General features: G+C 39.3%; 1 long non-coding RNA gene across 1 annotated transcript; it reads left to right on the forward strand.

Annotated features, from left to right (window-relative positions):
* The first annotated feature begins 8167 nt into the window (after positions 1-8167).
* On the forward strand, positions 8168-24783 carry LOC131504158 (uncharacterized). The gene is made up of 3 exons (XR_009257821.1): positions 8168-8259; positions 15896-16017; positions 20137-24783. It is a non-coding gene; the product is annotated as an uncharacterized LOC131504158 (long non-coding RNA).
* Positions 24784-25030: the final 247 nt, after the last annotated feature.

Raw genomic sequence — 25030 nt, forward strand, 5'->3', positions numbered from 1 at the left:
TCCCTACCTATACGAGAAGTGGTTGTGGGTGGAGGGCGAGGCGATTCAGGGAACACTTGTTAAACATGCCTATAAAAGCCATTGGCATCAAAAGGGGTTAAGGCACAGGGAAGAACAGTTCTTAAAAATACTCAGTGAAGTCTCCTGTCAATCAAAGAAATTGAGATTGCTATTAGGCTGGCGATCAAGGAGGTACATCACACCAAAATCCGCATCCTTTTTTTTTTTTTTTATAACTTCTCCCAAGATTTTATTTAAATACAAGTCAGTTAACATATAGGAGTAGAATGTAGTGATTCATCACTTACACGCAACACCCAGTGCTCATCCCGACGAGTGCCCTCCTAGATGTCTATCACCCATTTAGCCCATCGCCCCACCCCTGCCCTCCAGCAACCCTCAGTTTGTTCTCTGTAGTTTAGGGTCTCTTATGGTTTGCCTCCCTCTCTGTTTCCATCTTATTTTATTTTTCTTTCCCTTCTAATGATTCTAAAGCTCACCTCCTCAGTCATCATGATGACTGTCATGTTTTCCTCATTCTGCTCTTTATCTCCCTGGTTATTTACTTTGTGTCTCTCTCTTCTCATACATCATTCTTTTCCCGGGACTGATTTTTTTTTTTTTTTTTTTATAGACTCTCTGCTATTTCCTTCCCAGGCTGCATTTTAAAACCCAAATTCAGATATGAAACACATCCTGTCATTCCTGACAGCTACTTCCTCAAATACTCCTTTCATCTTTACAACCTAACTGATGTTTTCTATTTACGATGAATCTTTCTCCTCCGCGACTCCCCTCCCTGGTAGAATTCAACATAAGAAATGCTACTTACAGTAATGATTGACCTTATTCTCTCCCAACTTTCTTATGGTTCACTAGAAAGCATTTGGGGGGGTAGTGATAAAAACTGCATAAAGCACATCATGCTAAAAGTTTGTATAACTCAGCATACATACACATCATTGATTCCAAAGCTGACATAAAGCCAAACCTCGACTCACCTTATAGCCCATCATTTTGTACTTCTAGATATTGACCCAGTTGACCTGAGAACTTATGCCCACACAAAAGCCTTAACACCTGCACATGAATGTCCTTAGGGGTTCTATTCATAATGGACAAAACCTGGAAGGAGTCAGTATGTCTTTCAAATGATGAATGGAGATACAGATTGTGGTACATCCATACAGTGGAATGCTATTCACCAATAAAAGGAATGTACTGTCAAGCCATGTGAAGACATAGGCGACTCTTAAATGAATACAGTAAATGAAAGAAGCCAGTGTTAGAGTGCTATGCACTTTATGAGTCAGTTATATGAGATTCTGGAAGAGGAAACCCTGAAGAAACGGAAGCCAAATCAGTCATTGCCAAGGAAGCATGTCTGCTATCATTCAAGTCTTGGCAGGATGGCAGGCTTGTGAGACACCGTGAGCCAGCTAAACTGTACCCAGGGTGTCTGACCCACAGAAATTGTGATACAATAAGTGTTTGCTGTTTTAAAACACTAAATTTGAGGGTGATTTGTTACGCAACTTTACATAGTCCAGTTGCATATATTGTATGTAACATTAAAACCAAGTCACAAGATAAGCTTTTGCTTTCAAATAGGAAAGATGATATTAAAATGTTGTGAAAATGCTTTTGTCCTGGGTTAATACATGTTAACAGAGTTATCTCTGGAAACAGGAGTGTTGAAACTAGACATAAAGTATGTTAGGCCTTCTGCTCTTTCAGAATAATAATACTTTTCTATATGGACTGTATTTCAAAGAGAATTCCTTATTTCCGCCCAAATTAGTGCTGACTCTCCAACCATTAATAAGAAAAAAAAAAAAAGATGCGTCCTTAACATGCAATAGGGCAGAATAAATGTTTGGTTCTGCCTTCTGATTACTCCTAAATGTGTCTGCATTTTAACCCTACAACAGGAACAGGCTTTTTTCACATGATGGTAATGGATTGGAAGGGAAGAAAGAGGTGATTCTAGATAAAGAAATCAAAGAGCGTTATTTAAACTCAGAGGGGGAAATAAAAATCAAATAGAGTCTGAGTTTAAAATGTCAAGCTGTAATTTGTCTGGTTCCTCTCGCTCATGTAACGTTCAAAACGTCTCCCTCTATTGGACTCTTTTTTCCCCTACAAATGTGGCCCATTTCGTATATAGATATTTTCTTTTGCTAATGTTCCCTCACATGCACAGATCAATCTTCACACGTTCTCACACTCATTTTGCCTTTTTTGGCATGTGTTCTGTTTGCCTGCCATATGTAACCATCCCTGCAACATTTCCAGACCCGATTTGAAGTTTGAAAAATATCCTTCTCTGTATTCTGCATTTTTATGCCTTTGAAACTTTGCATAAGTTTTCTCTATGAAAATCTGACTGATCTTCTTTTTTCCTTTTTTTTTTTTTTAGCTAGTGAATTTTCAAAGAAGAGTTTCCTCCTACTTTTTATCATTTTGGGGCCTACTCTGAGTTCAGAGAATACAAAAATGTAGCAGTGTGTCAGAAATCTCTTTCAGGACGCCTGAGTGGCTCACTTACTTTGGCTTCTGACTCTTGACTTTGGCACAGGTTGTGATCTCAAGGTCAGGAGCTAGAGCCCCGTGTCTGGTTCTCTGTTGGTCATGGAGCCTGCTTGGGATCCTCTCTCTCCCTCTCCCTCTGCCCCTCCCCAGCTCATGCTCTCTCTCTTTCTCTCAAAGTAATTAAGTGAACTTTTTTTTTTTTTTAAAGAAATCTCTTTGTAGCAGTGGGAAGGCGATCCTGATAGGTTGATTCTGTTTTCATAGGACAACTGGGTTAGATCAGAAAGTTCTCGTCTAAACTTTCCAGCTGATTCTTTGTGCATGAATCTCCCTCGGGTCAAGAAAGATATTGCCACCAGTGACCATTTTCTACTTAATAACGGTTTGTCACACGGGAGATCTGACTTAATATGTAATTAATACAAGGGTCCTTGGAGTGATTGCCTCAGAACTGAAAGTTTGTTGCCTAATTTATCTGAAGACTCTCTGTGGATGCAAGCAAACTCTCCTGTCCCAGTTTGTACCTCCCATTAAGTTCCAGACTAGGGGAATGGTTTATGTGGTTACTGCAGTTGAACCTTCTTTGTCCATCTCTATACCTTATCCATTTTCTAATTACACAGCTTAGAATACTGTTCCTTATCTCCTTTGCCTGACAAACACATACTTGTTATTCAAGACTCCCGGTAAACCTCATCTCCTCCTTAAAGTCATCCCCGAACACTCTTACCTCCTACCGCCGAAGGAAGTAAGGGTCCCCATGACTCTGCTCCCATAGCATCTTCTGTATGAGAATAGAGCATCATCCCTCTGTTTGATAATATATTTGTTCTCTCTACCTCTCCACCATAGAGTGAGTTCCTGTCTCACAAGCAGTTAATAATGTTCAACTCTGTCTCACTGACACCTAGCCCTGGGTCTGGACAAATAAAGAGGTTCAACATACATTTGATGAAATAATAATTGAATGAACACACGAAATAAATTAATGAACATATAAGGGAAGGAATCATTGCATTGTTATGTATATCAAATAATGTCCAGTGCATATAAATGAACTCATTACATGTATTAATTAGTCAACTAATTATGTACATGAACGAATCAATCAAGTTTATCAACTTAAGACCATCAAATCAGTAAGTAATAGATATCAATTAATAGATTACGTGCACATTTATTTCTTACTGAATAAATCAAGGAGAAAAAAAAAAACAAGTGTATAAGATGCACATATAAACTCTCCCGTCTAACTGAGGGGATTTTGTTTTCTTCCCTGGTATCGACTGGATGTTCATATCCCTTAAAAATTCACATTTTGAAACCTAATCCCCAATATGAGGGCATTTGGAGGGAGGCCTCTGAGAGCACCCTCATGAACGCTATTAATGCCCTTATAAATGAGACTCCAGAGAGCTCTCTTGCTCTAGGAGGTGAGATCTCATCAGACACCGAACCTGCCAGTGCTTTGATCTTGGACTTCTCAACCTCCAAGATGGGGAGAAATACATTTCTGTTGTTTCTGAGCCATCCAGTCTATGGTATTTTTGCTACAGTAGCTCAAATGGATGAAGACACAGTTTGCCTGTGTTCAACAAAATGAGTTTTATTAGAAATATAATTTACTCAACGTCAAGACAGGAAAATAGAGAAGAAAGTAAGCAAGAAATTATTGGGAGGAAAAGTATTGATAAACCCAGTGCTGTACCTGATATATTTTTTATACATTTTTCATGTAGTTATAATTATGCTTTACCATTTTATATGCCATCATTAGAATGGCCGTACTAGTCTCAATGTAACAGGTGGTCCCAGTTTCACTTGTTGAAATCCACCAGCCAAAGACCATAACACATCTGAGTAGAGCAAAAAAAGGTTATTTAGCTCACCACCAGGGAGAGTTGTCTCCAGAGGAACTGTAGAAGTCTCAGCAGACAATTTTGGCAAAGGTCTATTAAAGGATGAGGGCTTCTTTGGGGTGATTCGAAGCAGGGCTTAAAGAAGAGGTAGGCCATTTCTGAATTGGATACGGTCAGAATTCAGTGGCAATTCAGGAATTGGCTACGTTGGCGATTCTTTCTAGGAGGTCAGGAAATCGAAACAACGCTGGATGTCAGAGGTAAATAACTAGTACAAAGGGGGTTGTTTAGTTATGTTCTGTGGTTGCTGAGTGTCCTTGCCTCTGTCGTCTCAGACTCTGTCACCGCCATGTCGTCCCGATGAGTGTTGATGTTTCATGTATGCTGTTTATGATAGCCTAGTTCTAACTGTCGGCTGGTAGGGGTGATTTTCACTTTCTGAAAATACTTACTTATTGTTGGACACTTCGGTTTTCCACTTCTTCAATTCTGTGATGTGATATGCTGAGCAGCATTATATATATAGTGTTTTTTCCTTTTTTTGAATAGGCTCCCAGAGATGTCTGTTAGCATCAGTTTGTGCTCGTTTTTCTTTTGATCTCTCTCTGTTACCATTATTCTCCTGCCAAATTCCCACCATTCCAGTTTGAACCAGCAACACTAATCGATGATACTCTTCCTCTATCATTATTATGGATTGCATACTTTAAACATGACTTAATAGGCAAAAATGGAAGATGATTTTTAACTTACTTGAGTTCTATAAGATTGAATTTATTTTCCATGTGTCTTTATGAGTTGTATTTACTTTTTTCAAATTATCTGTTCATGTTCTTTGTCAATAAGTTGAGTCCTTATATTTTTTCTTTTCTTTTCTTTCTTTTGTCTTCTCTTCTCTTCTTTCTTTTATTTTCTTTCTGAGAGAGAGAGAGAGAGAGAGAGAGAGAGAGAGAGAGAGAGAGAGAAAGAATGCTTGTATGGGGGAGAGGAAGAAGGAGAGGGAGACAGAGTATCTTAAGCAGGCTTCACACCCAACATGGATCCTGACATGGGTCTCAATCTCATGACTGTGAGATCATGACCTAAGCTGAAATCAAGAGTCGGATGCTTAACCGACTGAGCCACCCAGGTGCCGCATAGGCCTTACATTTCTTAAAAAAAATTTTTTAATGCTTGTTTATTTTTGAGAGAGAGAGAGAGAGGCAGACTGCAAGCAGGGAGAGGGGCAGAGATAGAAGAAGACACAGAATCAGAAACAGGTTCCAGGCTCTGAGCTGCCAGCACAGAGCCCAACGTGGGGCTTAAACTCACAAACCACGAGATCATGACCTGAGCCGAAGCTGGACTCTCAACTGACTGACCCACCCAGGTGCCCCTAAACCTTACATTTCTTATTGAATCTATATTATATCTTCAAGTAATAAGCTGAAAATAATTTTTGTAGTCTAGTCTAAAAACAATTTTTAGCATATCAAAAATTAGATATGATCCAATTGGTCAGTATTCTTCCTTTGTACTTGTTACCATGCCCTTCTTATTTTCATACATCATTCCATGCTTCCAAATTTGATTCTACTATCAAATTGAATTCTTCAATCTACCCATCATTATTTGGAAAAATGGGGAAAACTGCATTCCTAGAATATTATCTACTTAATTTCCCATCTTGCATCTTGTTATTTTCCTATACAGAGTAGCATCTTTGGTCCACCTTTCATATGTGTTGAGACTAAAACTAAATATTTGATATTTTTAGAAACAGTGTATTCGTAGGCAAAATACTTGAATAGTTTCTTCAGGGCAAAAATTGCAACTGTTGGCAGAAATCACAACAATAGATACTGTGAATGAATGAATGAATGAACGAACGAGCACAAAAAAGGAAATTACTATCAATCTGCAACAAGAGGCCAAGGCAACATTTTGGAGTTGTATGCTTCTTTACAAAGTTAGTGAGTTTAAATTCCCCAAATAAGACAACGGCGTTTCACTTTAAGCTGCTAAACTTGTGGTCATTTGGTTTGCAGCAGTGAAGAATGTATTAGTTTGTGATTTTCCCAAATATTGTTCCTGGGAACACCATTTGAAAATCAAGAGAAAGACGCTTCCTGAAAAAAGAACGTACTTCAGCGATCCACGCATTCGACTTTTTGTTTTTGTCACCTTGGTTTCGGTTAACATGGCAAAATCCTAGACACCAAGTGTGCCTTCACAAATGCTTATTGAATCACATAATCCATAGGTAAAGAAAAAAAAAATTAAATGTTGATATTTCAGCTCTTTGTCTCTCCCCAAGTGGACTTACAAAATTAACTGAATATAAATAGAAGAAAACCCCTCAAACGGCTTAGAGCATTTTCCCCTTTATCAGTTCTTTTGTGCTGACTTTTGTATCTGGTTGTAGCTTCAGGTAAAAAAAGGAAATGTACCCAAGGAAGCATATGTTTTAAATTGATGTTCAGGTTTTATTTTAAATGTTTTCATAATTATTTTAAGTGTTGAGGCATTTCTGGTACATGTCACTTTAAATACTGAATCCTAATGTCCCTGCATATACATACCGAAACGCATGTGTATTTCATACATATAAATGTAATTTTATGCATGAAGCACGTATAGGTTTATATATATATTTAACATTTATACCTTCAGAATATATTATATAAGATACATATTTAATGTCTATGCTTTCAGAAGCATAAACATTTTATTTCCCCTGATTTTGAAGGCTATGCCTCCCAGAAATCCTCCCTGTGAATACGATGCGTTTTATTCACTTACGACAATGTTGTGACATCAATCATGTCCTGCAGTAGGGGCTGCAGCCATTATGTTGCCCGGTACTTTCCCTGTAATTATTTTTCAAGTCATTTCCAGAGTACTTCATTAAATGTTTTTAATGCCACTATGGGGAATCAGAAAATAAATTAATTCCATTTTCCAGGGCTTTTAAGAAATGTAGCTTTATTTTAAGTTGAAGTTAATTTTGTATTGCTACCTTTGTCAGAGGCATACAAGGTAGTACTTTTTATCTTTTGAAGATAAGGATTTCATTGTTGCAATCTAGGAAAAAATGCCTATACCAGTGAAGTCTCTCTCTCTCTCTCTTTTTTTTTAATTTGGCATGGGAGGGAGGAAAAGCAACGTTACCATTCCCTCTCCCATATGCTCCAACTTTTATGTCTGTTTTGCCATCTATTCCATTAACCTTATGATTAATGAAAGTCTCCAGAATTTTAAATACCTTGAAAGGGAGCCAACGCCTGGTCTTTGGAGGCTATGTTGAAAATAAACAACGATAAAAACGGGGAGATGCAGGCTTTTGAAGTCTTTAAAGACACTACCACTGTGATCTTTGTACCACGGTGCAGAAAAGAGGACAGCATTTCACATTTCTGGCATTACTAACGACAACACAGCCACTGAAAGCGAGCATGAATTTCTGGGAGTAGCATTAGGATACAGGGCTCCTGCTGAGCTCACCAGTTCCTTGCTCTGCACAGCTGCCTTCTCAGCTGGGGGTTTTTAAATCAGCACAGTGAGAAAAGATAGCAATGGCCATGATGCATCTTCCTCCCTATGAGAAAAAGGTAATGTTCAATTAACGCTTCAGTCTTCTGTTTTCCAACGGATTTATTTCTGTCTTTTGTTTGTATGTTTTGCTTTGGATCTTTTTTTTTTTTTTTTTTTTTTTGGTGGTGGTGGTGGTGTTCCTTTTCATTCCGTGGGATAAAATGCTTAAACTAAACATATCTGTGCTTGCAGTTATGGGAGAACTGAACTTCTTGTGGCTGTGCTGACATCAGTAAGAGTTGGAGAAAGTATACATTTAAGAAAATGTATACATTCCCACCCACAGGATATTAAGGTATGATCGCGCTCACTTAGCTATGCTTGCGTGTAACAGTAAAACCATCACAGTGGAAAGAGTTGAGCCTGTTTTAGAAGTATTTTCATAAATGCAACATTTGATTTGTTGAGAACACCTACATTACTTTACCTTCTGCCGTATTGTGGAATGGTGCACACCACAGTGTTTGTTAACGGGAGTCTGCTTTAAGGCTGGTTGGGTTCCTTGCAGCAACAACAACAGCAACAATAACAACAACAACAACAGCAACAACAAGGGGTTAATCGCAATAAAGCAATGCTTTCAATTTCCAGCCACAGAGAGATACATTCTCTTCTTGTTACAGGTTGCGTTTGCAATTGCATAGATAGAAAGTAACCAACACGATTTGGTAGAGTCTCACTCTCCACAGGGTTATTTTGTTCTATGTTCTTACAGACAAGCCCACAAGGGTTCTGAGTTGTGCTCTTCTTTTCTCTTTGAGAGCAATTTGTTTTTTAAGCCCACGGTGATTTGAAAAAAAAAAAAAAAAAGCTATGTGACACGTGTACCTGTGCATGCGTGTGTGAGTGTGTGCTTAACGCTGCCTTGGGTCTTATGAATTTCCTCTCAGATTTATATTAGCCTTCTGGTTAGAAAGATCAACACTGTTGAGCTTGAATGATGTTCTTAAGAAGAAAGTTCAGGGGTCAGATGTTCGTTGGAAACATGTCAAGTTAGTTTTATCTTAAGGTTTGAACCCAAATATCGATTGCTACCACTTTAGTAATCACTCACTATAAAAGCTGCTCAGCAACTCATTTTATAAACATTTATTATGTGCCAGGCACTGGGCTTGGCAACAGAGGCAAAAAGATAAGCAGGGGGTTCTCACTCTCAAGACATTTATATTCCAATCCTCTGGATCAATGAGCTATTTTCTCAACAAGGATCTAATATTTCATTATATTGCTGTAAATCTCCTGTTGGAAGGGAAGCTTGCAAAATCTACTGAATGCCACTCGGAGTAGAATACTTGCCTGGTAGGTAAATGGAAGGACTCGTTTTCACCTATGAAAGCAACGGCTGTTTTTTGGCCGACAGTACTGTGCAGGCAGTGTTGGAAATGCTCAGGAGATACAAACAAGACGAGCACAGCCTTTACCACGGGGCTTGCCTTCTAGCAGGGACCACGGATAAAGACGTAGCATAAACTTCCACACTTGTTATCAGAAAAGTGAAAGGGCAAGGGTGACCTAGAGCTTGAATTTACTGACTTCATACCTTAAACATTCATCTGGCCCACTTGTTTTTCATATTGGACTACGATGACCCAAAGGCAAAGGCAGAGCTCCTACAAATGTTCACATGTACCTTCATAATATGTGGTAATGGCTTTAAAATCAGACAGCAAATTGTTTGCTACAATATTGTTCTTCTAAATTCTGTGTTAAGAAGACTATGCAAAAATATTCTTACACTATTCACACAGTATGGTGATTTTTATTACTATTTTTTAATGTTTTTGTTTGTTTGTTTATTTATTTATTGAGAGACAGAGAGTGAGCAGGGGAGGAGCAGAGAGAGAGGGAGACACAGAATCCGAAGCAGGTTCCAGGCTCTGAGCTGTCAGCACAGAGCCCAAGGTGGGGCTTGAACTCACAAACCGCGAGACCACGACCTGAGCTGAAGTGGGACACTTAACCGACTGAGCCGCCCAGGCGTCCCCCACCTCCCCCAGGGCAGTGATTTTAAATTTCATGCTTGCAAGTGATTAAGTTTCTTAGCAATAATTTCTCTGATGTTTACTCTTGAACGACAACTAGCAAAATATACAGATTCTTAATGTCTCCTGAAATTGCGGTATCCTCTCTGTTGGCTTGCTTTGGTAACTAGCGACACCGTTCCCTGAGCATGTATCTGGGATCCCACTATGGAAGGCATTTGGAAAACATTTCTATCCTCTCTTTTTCTCAGTTTGGATACCCTCTTTTTCTATTTTAAGATTGTAGTGGTGGGGCACCTGGGTGGCTCAGTCGGTTTAGCATCTGCCTCGATCTTGGCTCAGGTCATGATCTCGTGGCTCAAAAGATTGAACTCTGTGTTGGGCTGTGTGCTGACAGCATGGAGTCTTCTTGGGATCCTCTCTCTCCCTCTCTCTCTGCTTTCTTTCACCTGTGCATGCGTGCATATGCACACATTCTCTCAAAATAAATAAATAAACTTAAAAGAAAAGATCGCAGTGGGACATGTTTTCCCTACTTTCTTTCTTAATATCTTTCTTGGTATTTATTTTTGTTTCTTTCCTGATTTCTATGTCATCTCTCTCTCTCTCTCTCTCTCTCTCTCTCTCTCTCTCTCTCTTTCTCATCTGTCTATTTATCAATCATCTATCTGTCATCTATCAACCCAGAAATAAGCATGTAATCTTTTGTACCTCACCCTGACTTGTTCCAAGTCCACTTGTCTGTTGTTAACTCTAACAGTTGGAAAAACCAAGTTTTTACATTCCCAGGCTCCCTTGCCAGGAGAGTGGCCATATTGGTTAGTTCTGGGCACTGTGATCTGAGCACAGACTTTCAAAGAGGTCTATGAAATATTTTGTTTACCTCATATAAGGGAAAGACATGTCTGGCATGGCTCCTTCTCCATTCTTTCTTGAAGGCAGAACGGGATGCTGAAAGGATGCACTGTTACTTTGTGACCAGAGGAGGCAGACGTGAGGGAACACCAGGGGAATTTAGGCATGCTCGTCCTGCCATGCTGAAACAACCATGGCGAAACCAATGCCAGTTGCTTCCCTTGAGACCCTTGTCACGTCAGAAGAATAAACCAATATCTATTAAGTCAACCTAAATGGTGTTTTCTGTTATTTTTAGTAGAAGCATTCTTAACTGAATATCACATGCATAAATAATGTATTAGAGATGTTGAAAGTTGAGCATTGTGCTGTAAAATGGAATACTTAACCATAAAGACAACATGCAATTCTCATCTTCAAGAATTTTATAGTGAACATTTTATGTGGTAAGCAAAAAGCAATCAAAAGACTTTCTGATATCCATCCAAGGTCTGAGACCAATTTGTATAGGCTTTCTTTCCCCCTTGGTGTTCATTTTCTCATATGTAAAATAAGGAATTGCATTACTTCTAAGTTTCATTGGAGGCACAATTAGTAACTTTATTAAAATAAAACATGTTTTGGGGCACCTGGGTGGCTCAGTCAGTTAGGCGTCCGACTTCGGCTCGGATCACGATCTCACAGTTTGTGAGTTCAAGCCCCACGTCCGGCTCTGTGCTCACAGCTCAGAGCCTGGAGCCTGCTTCAAATTCTCTCTCTCTCTCTCTCTCTCTCTCTCTCTGCCCCCCACCCCTACTCATGCTCTGTCTCTCTCTGTCTTAAAATAAGTAAAAAAATTAAAATAAAACATGTTTTGAATCGATGGATTTATAACACTACCTGTTGAATGATATTTTCAAATTGGTATTTTCCTTGGATACTGTGGACATGAAAGGAGATATACTTTTACTGTTCATACTTAGCATTCTGTACATTTTACGCAGAAAAATGCGGGCTCTGAGTCTGAACCTTTTGCTATGCCATTATCCCATCTACAAATCTACTTTATTTAGTTACTTACCTACTGAAATTAGCACAAAAATATTTGGAAGCATCTTTTGGGAAGAATTATTTCCTGCACGATTCTATACAACCTCATTAATCTCCCCCCTTTTGTGAGTACACAATCCAGGCAAAATAATTCCACTAATATGAAGGTATGTCTGACACACTGCTTTTCTAGAATTCTCATGGCATGATTATGCAATTGTATGAAACAAGCATTAGAAAGTTTCATTGATTGCAAGACAAATGTTTCCAAATTGCTTTCGGGAGGCCTAAAGCATGACAAATAAAATGTTACCATACCATTTAAAAGAATATATGAGCAATGTGAATTAAAGGTGGGTTGATCATAAACAACACTAATTTCAAGGTCTATTTCAGTTTTCCATTTCATCTTACGATAATATGGGGTTATGAGAGCTGATCGACCATCAGTTGCTCTCAGCAAGATTGTTTTGGCCACAATAGGTTGACATTTAAGTCTGATTTATAATTTGGTAGGTATTAGAAGCTGAGATGTACAAAGAAGCTGCTATTAGAAACAGGAAAGAGGTAAAACAGAGACCACACAGAAAGCAGAGAACTGATAACAAGCAAAAGGTTTTAAATATAGAAAAGAAAGAAAGAAAGAAAGAAAGAAAGAAAGAAAGAAAGAAAGAGAAAGATGTGTTTGTATTTGTGTGTGTGTGTGTGTGTGCACATGTGTGCATAGGCAGGCGTATGGAATAATTAGGGAAGGAGAATGAAAATGCATCAGTATAGAGGATGTGTTCTTTTCATGAGCCGAGGAAACCATTGCCAGATAATTATCACCACCTCTTGTTTTCCAGAGTAATATGCAGCCCATGAACTGGAGAGCCCATCTCGTACTTAAAAATTTGGGGTTCTCGGTTTCTTTGAAGCCACATAGCATCTCTGGGTGGTAGTTGAGTATCAAACAAACAGAGATGCCTTTTCTCACAGGCTGGAAGCAGTCATCCCTGTTGCCAAGGAAACATCCTCAGGCGGCAAGGGTCACCTTTGGTGACAATTGGAAGACTTCAAAAGCAGATCAATAATAGAGAAACGCCAAGACCTGAACTTCCTCTCTAATGTTGTCTCCTATTTTAAATGTCATTTTCAACCAACACTTGCTTATGTGATTACCATGTACTGAGAAGTCGGGAGGCAACACTGAATGCGTAATAAGTCCAGCCCAGTATTTCTGAGCTGTGCTCTTGGAAGCCTGGCGTCTGGGTAGAGATGTTTTCAGAGCTGCCGGGGGAGGGGGGGGGAGGGAGGGGGAGGAACCCACAGGATCAGCAGCCTATGTGATGAACTGACTTTCAAGTTGAAAGACAGGAGCTGCAAGTTACACTTTATTTGAAGCAAAGGTTCAGCTCAGTGACAAAACAGATTTCAGATTTTTTACTCAGATTCTTACTGAGATTCTTTACTCAGACAAGCACCCTGGATTACACTTTGTCTAAATTGGTGACATTTTAATTTTAATTTCTGAAAATATTTTGTCACGTTTTTGGCTTGTGCAGTTTTTGTGTCAATAATTTACAATCTCACTTATTCATTCATTCATCCATTTGTTCTTTTACCAAATATTTATGATTTTGCACTAAGAGCCAGGGGCTACTCTGGAGATGAGAACTGAATAGAACACAGTCCCTACGTTGAAGGCTTGGGGGATTCAATCGGGTGAAGAAGGCAGACGTAGCAACAATGGGATCCCTTGCAGAGGGAACAGAGAGGGATCCTTGTGATTTCTCCCGGGAACGTGAGGAAAAGCTTTTAAAATAAAATGCTTTATTTTTGCCTTGGAGGATGGAAAAACGTTGAGCTGGGAGCCCAGCGCTGGAAGGACATTCTAAGACAGAGACAACAGCAAACGCAGAGGGCAGAGATGTGAGGAGTTCTGTCGATCTGCCATCGACAGAAGTTCAAAGAGGAAAATGGGCCGGATCACAAAAAAATCTTTATATGATATAAAAAAAAAGTTTATGCCTTAATGTTAGTTTTCCAGATTTTTCCTTTCTAACTTTAGGTATAGCTACTGGGATTGCTTAACCCTATCATAAATGGAGCTTTAAGTAGCTTGGTATGATTTTCTGGAAGGCTTCAGGCACTGGAAACTTCCGTGACTGTTTGCTATCTAAAGCAAGAATTGTGAAATCTAGGGATAAACTCTCTTGCTATTGGAGCTCACAATAATATTAGATTTATTAAAATACAAGTCATGGAGTTTTATAATAGGAGTTAGGATGCCCTCCACTTTCAAAGTGACTGGTAGAATTAAGCTGTCAGTAGCAGTCATTTCTTAAAATCGCATATCTTTCTTCTTGTCACAAGATTCAAAAGTGACAAACGCAGAGGGCTCTTTTGCCTACGAACGTGTCATGTTTCCCACTGAAATGGACCTCATTAAGTCTTCCTTTATGAGGGACAAGAATGAAACTTTGTGTATAAGAAAATTTGGAGGGTGGGTATGTTTGAGAGCTAAAGCTTTTTGGCATCATTTAGGTTAGCCACCTGTTCTAGCCTGCATTTGCTGAATAAATTAGATGCTCTGGGGAGAGAGTATGCAGCTGATTGGACCGCCTTGTTACCAAGGCAACCATTTTTCTCTCTGCTCCATGTCTCTGAAAGGGTTCATAACCCATTACTGCTCCTCTGAGCAGGAACAAGAGAACATTTCTTTTTTTCTTCTCTTGCCTTTCTACCTTTCTTCCATTTCATTTATAAATTTCGGGTCAAGATGTTGGGATTAGTGGAATCGAACAGATACTCTTGCTGTATTGTTTATTCCGACACCACATTTTCCAGATGTTTGAAAACCTTAGGTCCCAACGTAAAGGCGCAGAAATAACAGCTAAAAGGAGGGCAGCTAATGCTAAGCAGTTTCAAACAAATTGAAAATAATATTTTCAGTCTCTAGAGGAGCTTGTCTAAGGTGATATATATGAAAACAAACTCCGAATTTAGTCCAAAGGACGGTGGATGAAAGGCTATTTTCCCCAAATTATTCCAGCTCTTATTTCCATCAGGGTTTTCTTACTTTGCAGAGGTGATGAGACATGAAAGAGCGATAATGCAGCAAGGTTTTATCAGACTCATCAAACCATAAATTCCAGGAACTCAGTGATCATTTTCTCAATGCCAAAGGGCTGAGAGGACTGTTGCGGGGCAGGGGGGGGGGGTTGTGGATGGCTGACCCCAAACCATGGCAACGCCCTCAGAAACAAACACTGGGTTTCACCCACACGTCACATGTTGACCTCAGCATACTGGTTTTCTTCTATTTTGTAATTCATATTTGTCTTTCCTCTCCAACTCTGTGTGCTATGTCTTTATATTCTAAACCTTCATGCATTAAAAAACAAAACAAAAACAGTAGGGATCCCCAAACAGGTAAACTCCTCCAGCACTTACCTTGTACTAGGAATGCCACATCTTATCCCATGTGCCCCATTCCTTATGTTAACTCATTGAGGCAGAGGTCATTGATCCTGTCCACGACAGAGGGGACTGCGACTCCAGTGGATTACGTAGCCTGCTCAAGGTAGCGGAGTTGGCCTTCATTTGGATTCTAGCTCGTCCAAAGCCATGCTTTTCCCTATGCTATCGTGTCTCCAAAGTTCTGCAGTAATACTAATGTCCTTTCTGAACATTGAAATCCTGAGGAGAAGAAACAAATGGACTATTAAAACATTTAAATTAAGCCCCTTCAAAGGCTTCGTGTTCTCTTATTTCGAAATTTTTCATGAGTAGAATGCAACTCTGGGCTTTGCCTAATTTACTAAGTGCTAAATAAAGCTTTTGTATATATTTAGGAAGCGGGAAGGCTTTATCACACATAGCAATTCCTTTGACACTTCTTTTTATTATCTTTCTATAAATATTAGAGACACTGATAAACAAGGAACGTTACGTGCTTATGTTGTTTCTAATTTGTTGTTCTTTTCAGTGAGGATCATCTCTGCAAGAAGTTAGGCTCGTATTTTGATCATGGACAAGCCTTAATGCAATTCGATTTACTCTGCTTTTTTTCCTTTTCTACAGATTTTGATTCTGCATTCTGAGATTTCAAAGCTGGAGTTGATATTTTCAAATAAACAGTTCTTTAAGAGACACAGGAACATCTTACGTTAGGACCACGCCACGAAGGGGCTGTTTTTAAAAAGGTATATATAGTTCGCAGTGTTCAACTATTTTACTAGGTGTGAAGGCAAAGGTGTCCTTTGTTAAGCAGATTGTGACCAGTCCCTGCTATGGTAAAAGATTAACAAACACTTCATTAGCCGATCATAAACAAGCGGGGAGCATCAGGGAACTTGCCACAAGAAGAAAACGCATGCTTTAATTTGTTACAAGCAAGGTGGATTTTCTCCTCCCTCCTCTTGCTCCTATTTCTGGCATCAATATAATTTGAAAGTTTCTCTGAAGAACAAGGCAATTATTTACAATCTGAAAACCAATGTGATACAAAGGCAGTCTATTTGCACTTTTAGAAAACCTTTATTTAAATGTATTGCTTCTGCTATTCTCTTGCACAGTTTCCTAGATTAGATTAAAATGCTATTCTGCGCTCCAAATAGTATGTTAATGTCCCAGTTCATTTAACAGGCTTTTAGCAACCACTCAGGTTCTCCCCTGTGGCAGGTACTCTGTCAAGTGCTGGGGGCCAGAGAGGAACCTGCAGTCTCTCTCTTCTGTGAATTAAGCTTTGTGTGGCAAGGGACATCTCCAAGGCAGTATAGTGAATGCTGTCATAGAGTAATGAACTTGTGGGTTGGCGGAACAAAGAGATTTTTCCAATACTTTCCCACTCTTCATCCTGAGTCAGCCTCGGTGTCTTGTATGCTGACCACTGCCCTTATCTTATACTTTCTTTCCTGTTTTCACCCCAGTCTTTGGATGTGTCACAGAGCGTCGCTTCTTGGTTATAACCTTGGTTTATCTCAGTTCTGATTTTCCTGTCCGCCTGTGCTGAGCAAGTCAATTTGAACATGGCTCTTCTGGAATAATTTTAATTGCTACGATGGTATGGCTACTTCTCTCAGTAGGATAATCCTGCCACAATTCTTCCAACATTGTACTTTAATGACTTACCTTCTGGAAAGCAGACTTCAAGACTATTGACCTGTCCGTTAGCCCCAAGCGATAGGGTGTGTAGGAAACATTTCTTCCTGAGGGATCCTCTCAAGGGGAGTGCTTGGACAATAGCTTCACCGAAGGCACACCTTGTTCTTAATTAAATGCTACTCGTCACTGGTATCTGCCCCTCTCTGTTGAGTGTTTTTGTAATACAGGAATCAAGTTGCATGATCCCAGCCAGAGGCCACAACACCAACCAGGAGAGCAGTCAGCTTATAGTCACCCAAGTCAGCAGGCACTTTCCACGAACCCTGGAAATCAACATATTCTTGGGGTCCAGATTTATTTTGTTGTTGTTTGAAATCTAAATGTCAAGCGTGAGAAATCATACTGGACATAAATTCTTTTGTTCCCAAATAATTGGCAGAACTTTGAGCATATTCTTCTCAAAAAGGAAATACGGTGACATACTCTGGACGGTCCAAACCAAACGTGCAAAAGGAGGAAAACCATGGTTGTTCTGGGGGGAATCAGAAGGCTGACAGACTCTTGCCACCATGGAACCCTACTCACACTGCTACTTGTCTCTGGTGGTTCCCCGCTCCACTTTATACATTCCTAAGAGAGAGCGTGGGTCATGTGTCTCTACACTTGACTCAGTCAACCATGGCCAAAGAGACTGGTGGCATTAACCAATGGAGGGTGATTACAAGGGTTCCAGTGCCCCCAGCCTGTGTTCTGCGATTACACTTGTCTTTTCCTCATTTTCTTTTTTAAAAATAGGTTTAAAGTTTATTTATTTATTTATTTTGAGAGAGAGAGAGAGAGACAGAGACAGAGACAGAGACAGAGAGAGACGCAGGGAGAATCCCAAGCAGGCTCTGCACTGGCAGCACTGAGCCAGACACAGGGCTCCATCTCGGGAACCGTGAGATCATGACCTGAGCCGAAATCAAGAGTCTGATGGTTAACTGACTGAGACACCCACGCGCCCCTCCTCATTTTCTTGAAAGGACCCAGCTTCCAAATAAAAGTGCCTTGCCAACACCGACTGTCAATTTATGGTCTCAAGTCTGAACTACTAGCCAATGTTTATTTTCTGAACCTTATTTCTTCTTTCTTTGAAGTATCCTGACCACAAATTAACCTCTTCTATTTGCCTCTTTTCTTTTCCCTTCCTCATGGGCAATATCGCTTTGTCATGGGCTTCCTTAATTACACTGATCTTGTTCTTTCTTGAAAAGAATTCTGGTTCCCCACCTGCTTATGTCATTTCAAGCTTCCCAAATAATAACTCCCTTGATACAGAATGGTGCCTGTGTAGAGCGCTCATGGTTAACTTTCTAGGGGCTCCACGGGCCCCTGACAAGTTCAATCGTGAAAGTAGATGGCATAAAAGATGTATGGAAGCATTGGAAGTCCAATACTTTTAGGGGACATTAAGGGCACGACGTTATTTGTGGAAAGAAGGGTAGGTGAGTCTGAAAAGGTAAGAAAAGGTCATGACAAAGTGAAGTTAGCAAGGAGCCCATGAAGAATTTAAATAGGGGAATGACATGATTCGATATGTATCTGGGGAGAAAGCCTATTTTCGCGGAAGGGTTGGAGGCCATTTAAGGGTTCTTAGAACAAATAAGTATAAAGAAAGTCTCCACCAAGGCAGTGGCAGTGGAGGTGGAAAGCAGAGAACAAATGGGTGAGATGTTTAGGAGGTAGAATTTATAGGACTTTGTGAAATAGTAAGGGAGAAAAATTTGAGGTGGACTCTGAAGTCTCGTATTTGGAGAGGTTGATGACAGTATTGTTCATCAATAAGAAAACATAGAAACATAACGTGTGGCTGGAGTGTGTGTGTTTGTGTGTGTGCATGTGTAAGGGTGTAGGTGGGTAATGTATTTACTTTGGTTTAAGAGTCTGTGGGCCATGTAATTGGAAACGTCCAAAGAGCAGATGTGTATGTGGGATAGGAGCTCAAAACCGAGATGTTGGTCTGGATCCTAAAGTCAGGGGACAAAGCTACTGAAAAGCTCATGAAACCGAATGTGAAGTAGATTCAGTGAAGTAGATTATTCAGGAACAGTGCCAAAAAAAAAAAAATCAAATAAAATAACACATAGGTTAAGGAGAAAATTCTAGGGAATATTTATTTTCACATATTTTTGAAAACAAAAAGGAACCAGGGAAGAATCTAAAAAAAATTCAGACACTGGAGTGACCTTTTCACTCTGCAGGAGAGTGTGATGAATTGAAAGTTAAGGAAGAACGGACTTCTGGAAGAAGGGTATGATTAACAGTGTCAAAAGTTACAGGGAGAGTAAGTAGAATAAGGCATAATTCAGGTAAAGCTAGATGATCACTAAACGTACCTCACTTGTGGAAAGTACTTTAATATTTAGCTTCTCCCCAGAATGTATGTAACCCCTGGTCAAGGCTGGCAGCCTTTGCTTTACTATAAAATTCATGACCCCACTATCTGGTTGCCGGTTCCTAGCCAACATGGCACCCGGGATTCTTGACGTTTTTCTTGTTCTTGACCCCTGACAACCACACACTACTAAAGCCTGTTAACTTAAGAGTTAAAAAAAAACAAACAAACAAACACAGAATTCAATCTTTTTTAATTTTATCACAATAAAATACTGTGTCATTATTAAAAATTTTCAGAAAATATAGAAATATAAAATAAAAGATGTAAAACTAGAAATGTGGACTGACGGGTGTAAAATATCGCAAGGTGAAATGCATGCCCGATGATAATTATTGCTAATCATTTATTATATATTCTTAAATATTTAATTTTATGCTCGCTGGAGATTTTCTGTGTATATACATTAATGAACTAAAAATGAAATTTTACTATGCATTCTGTTCTTTGTCAGCATAACTTGATCACAAAAAGTGTCATTTACATCTTCGCATGTATACAAGAGCTCCAAATTACAAACATGCTTTTAACTGGTTACCTAAGATTCTGTTCTCTTTCTCGTAATTTATACAACTCATGTCCTCCTGATGGGCGTTAAAGTACAGTAAAACCTTGGATTGCAAGTAACTTGTTCTGTGAGTGTTCTACAAGATGAGCAAATATTTCTAACAATTTTTAACTTGATAAATGATTATGTCTTGCAGTACAGATAGTATGTGATGCCAAAAGTCACATGATCACAACTGAGCCAATGGTTCTCTCTCTCTCTCTCTCACTGCAGGATTGTGAGTGATTGTATCCTATGCTCAGATGCTCAATCTAAGGCTGTGGTGTTTGGCAGAAATCAGTGATTTTTTTAGAACACTGGAAGGTGCCCACAACTGGCATGGGTGTATTATTTGTCACTTCAAAGCACCTATGGACAGTCCTTTGCTTTTCCATACAAGAGTGAGCTTAGGAATACTTTGCTTCATTCTAGATCAGGCTGCCTGTAGGTATAGACCCTTTCCTCTGATGCCTTATTGCCAGTGACATTAAATACAGTATATGATAAGAGTTTATTAGTACTGTACTTTAGTCAACATTCGTGCAATCGTATATGATGGCCCCCAAGCAGAAGATTTCAATAGATGGCAGTGATCCCATTAGTGATCGTGAAAGTCGTCCTACACAATAACCCTCCTCTCTCTTGTCTACCTCGCACCTGCCACGAAGGTTTTCAAAGGTAAGTGTAGGTTCCTTTGTTTATTTTACTTTGTATTTTCTTTATTATTTTGTATTATATTACAGTACTATGATTATTTTTATGTGAATATATTTGGGTTGTAGAATGAATCATCTGCGTTTCCATTATTTCTTATGGGGAAATTTGCTTTGATATACAAGTGTTTTGGATTACAAGCAAGTTTCTGGAACGAATTATGCTCACAAACCAAGGTTTTATGAACATCACATATAGATCAAGATGGGTAAAATTCCACAGTCATCTTCAGACATTTGCTCATTGCTTTCTCAAGACTTTCTTAGGATTCTGTTTCCAGGAACAGAATTTCTGGTCAAAGGTATGGGCATTAGCATTTTGATGGATCTTGCCAAACTTCTGGTGATAGCTTAAGAAGCTATTGCTTTTTCTCCTGAATTGTTGCCAACGGTGGATTGAATACAATTTTTTTAGAAGTCTTTGCTAGTTTGATGAGTTATCAGACCCTTAACCATTCATTGCCTGGCTCTCCAGGTCTTGATCCATATCCAGGGCTCTTGTGTGGCTTCTCATGAATCTGGTGTTATAATAATAAAGACTTTAAAACCCCGTTGTCTTTCTCAAGGGCATTTCTTATTACTTAAAAAGATGTTTAGGTCTTACTGCTTGGGTCTCCATAGTGGTCTGCATCCTGGACAACTAGAGCGGGAGACTCTTCCAAATTGATGGTGATAAGAGTGCAAGGCAATTGGAAGGTAGACTTTTTTGGACAAGGCATAGGACCAGATTCCGTGGCTTGACTTCCAGCCCGTAAAGATGAACTAACACGTGGGACTTTGTTTTTGAATCCCGCTATCCAGCATTTTGTTGAGAGAACCCATGCAATATAGGCCAAGTTTCTGTTCCATCGTTAGCTTCTGGTATAGAGACGTCTCTGCCATGAAGTTGAACTGCGTACCACTGACTGGCATTACTCCGGGGAAAATGACATCACAAGGAATGGGTGGGCTAGTTCCGAGACTTGTGCATTTTTCGTGGTTTCTACCTCCTCATTCCACTGCTGCTGACACCTGGAATCCTCTCGACATCCAGCGTTTAATCAGACAGATACCTCTGCAATCATTACTCTCATTTCTTCGTTAGAATGTGAGCTATTTAAGGTCACCAAATCTTTGTAAATGATCTTCATATTTCCCACACTCCCGAAGGACTTATTTGGGATTCAAGAGATACTGAATGAATTAACTTTTAACTGTGACTCATGCTTCTAAGGAGAAATGCAGGCATATCAAAGGTATAACAGATTTCTAAGCTTTTTCTCATTTTATTGTCATCAAGCATATTCAGACTACTTTCCATTTTCTTATACCTCAAAGCTTTCCCAAACAGCATAGAAGGAAAACATGACAAGCCCTGGCCATCATTCCCCAGGGCATAAGTCCATTTTACATCCCAGAAAGTTGGTGATGCTCAGAATGCATCTGGTATCCAGTGATTCAAAGATGTCATTTTTCCTTCTATCTCGGGAGTGTTCTGGTTCTTTGGTTATGGCCTCACCGTGCCATGATGCTGATGCATTCTTTTGTTTCAAAGGTTTGGTCCCTTCCCCCATTTGGAGGCAAGTACGTATTCAAGGTACTATTTGATAGAGTGCTCTTTGTAATATTACCTGGGGATGTCATGAAAGAGTGCTAGAATAGTTTATATAATTTATTTTCCCTGGAAAACACATTTAGTACCCTCTTAAATAGTCTTGGGTTTAGAACCATTTTCAAAAGAAGAAGGTCAAGATGACGTCTAGTCTTAAGACTATGTTATCACCTTTGAACCAGGTCCACTTGAAAGGATTCATTCAGTTTGGGGTCCAGAACCATGAGCAGAAAAAAAATGAGGGCTGGGTTTATTTTTCTCTTCGTGCCTTTGACAATACAGCCTTTGTTGGAATATTTATATTTGTAATCATTTCCTTGCCTTGCACCAAATAACAATTGTGGATTGATACCTACTTTTTTCCATCTTGATTCTGGAATTCCAGGCAACGACTAGAGGTAATAACTCATGAAATTTGATCTACAGGAAGTCTATTACTTCATAAAAATTAGAGAAAGATACATAGAACAAAGTGTTTTTCTGGACATAATGGGATATTTTGAATGTATAATCATACCTTTGGTTTATGTCAGTGGTTCTCAGACCTGTGTGAACATCAGAAACCCCTAAGGTGCTTTAATAATAATGATAATAGTAATAATAATAATAATAATAATAATAAAATGATAAATAACAAGGCTAAGATCCAAGCCAAATATTCTGATTCAATTTGGGGGATGGACACTGATATTTTTAAAACCCTTAAGTGATTCTAGTATGCAGTTTGATGAAAACCATTTATCTGTGTAACAATACCCCCCTATATTCTGATTCTGTCTTTTACTATTTCTGTAACAATTCTGTGCTGGTTTTCTTAGTTTCCTGAAGCATTTGTGACATTGCATCTCTCAAATCTCCTTTATGCTAAAATAAGAAAATTGCTTATAATTATAAAGTAGAAATTTTATTGTTGCTATACATTTTCTCTCAGAATAGGTTTTCAAGAGGTGAACTGACCGTCACTCAAGTATGTGGGGAATGCAATGATTTCTTTGGTTTCTCTGGTTTTCTCAAGGCCTTGTACAGAGGTCCTCAGACACTGTGAAACCTAGCAATTATCTGCTGATAAATATATGCAGTCTTGCTCAGGAGATGCCAACTCAGCGATCTGCTTTTAGCCAGCGAGAAACAACTTTAATCCCTTGCTGAGATGAGTTTCTCCTAACCCGATGCTCTTCAAAATCAATCACCTCTTGTGTTACCTAGTCACTGTCTGCTTCTCAGCTGCATTTGGCCTGTGGGTCTTTGGGAAGGCCACGTGACCTTTCTTCTCTGTAAAAATGAGAGAGAGAGAGATGATGGGGGCTTTCCAAGACACTTTTATTTAAAGTTTATTTATTTATTTTGAGAGAGAGAGAGAGAACACATGGGAGGGGCAGAGAGAGGGAGAGAGAGAATCTCAAGCAGGCTCTGCACCATCAGCACAGAGCCCAGTGTAGGGCTGGAACCCACGAACCATGAGATCATGACCTGAGCCAAAACCAAGAGTTGGTCACTCAACTCACTGAGCCACCCAGGCGCCCCTCCAAGATACCCTTTTAACTTTAGGGTCAATGAACTATGATCCAAATAAACACTTCAATTGGCAGCCCAGTGAACATTATTCAAACCTAACAGCAAGAAGAATAGCCTTCGTCTTTTCTGTAATTTTAATCAATCAATCAATTTATTTATTTATTTTCACTTATGTTTACCAGTTTATTATATAACAAAGGTATAATAAAGGATCGGGATAGATTTTTCTGTACAGCTAATTATAGCCAAGCCTTGTTGTTATGAAGGGCTGTGGACACCTAGTATGTGCACATACATAGAGCAATTCCTTTAAAAATACAGAACTGACAACATCTAAGGCCTGAAGCTGGCCGTCATAGGAGTTATACTGTTTTATCAGACACAGGTCCTGGTCTTTAGAAGTTCCCTATATTTTATTAGGGAGCTAAGACAGGTACACAGAACAGAAAATACAGAGTCACAAGTCTGAGATTGGTACATGCTAATCTTAGCAGTTTCAGGGAAACTGAAACGAGCATGAGATGTAGAGAATCCTGAGCAAATGAAAAGTCCTCCAGCAACTCTCCCAGCACCCGTTCTTGCCATTGCAATCACTCTAACCTTTGAAAAGCTATTTTTTGAGATAACTGTAGACTCACATGCCATTGTAAGAAATAATACAGAGGGACCCCACACACCATTTATCCAGTTTCCACTAATGGTAATTTACGAAACTTGCAAAACTATAGTACAATATCAGAACCAGTATATTGACATTGATACAATCCACCAGTATTCAGATTTTCCCAGTTTTACTTCAACTAGGGTGTGTGAGTGTGTGTGTGTGTGTGTGTGTGTGTGTGTGTCTAGTTCTCTGCAACCTTACATCTGTAGGTTTCTTACCCACCATCATATTCATGATGCCGAACAGTTCCATCACCACACAATCCTTATCTTTGCTCTTTTATAACCACTCACTTCTTTTCCTTACCCACTTCTCCCTTTCCCTAAACCTCAGCAGCCACTAATCTGTTGTCATGTCCATAATTTTGTCATTTTAATAAAATCATGTAAATGGAATCATATAGTGTGTAACCTCTTGAGACTGGCTCTTTCATTTAGCATCATTTCCTTGAGATTCACCCGAGTTATTACTTGTATCAAGAGTTCATTTCTTGTTATTGTTGTTGAATACTACTCTGCGGTATTCCATGATATGGATGGACCAGAGTTTGTTTAACCCTTCAAGCTTTGAGGGCCATTTGTGCTGTTTTCAGTTTCTGGCTATTTCAAATACATCCGCAATTAATGTCCAGGTACAGGTTTTTGT

Source organism: Neofelis nebulosa, chromosome 1, assembly GCF_028018385.1.
Source record: "Neofelis nebulosa isolate mNeoNeb1 chromosome 1, mNeoNeb1.pri, whole genome shotgun sequence".
NCBI lineage: Eukaryota > Metazoa > Chordata > Mammalia > Carnivora > Felidae > Neofelis > Neofelis nebulosa.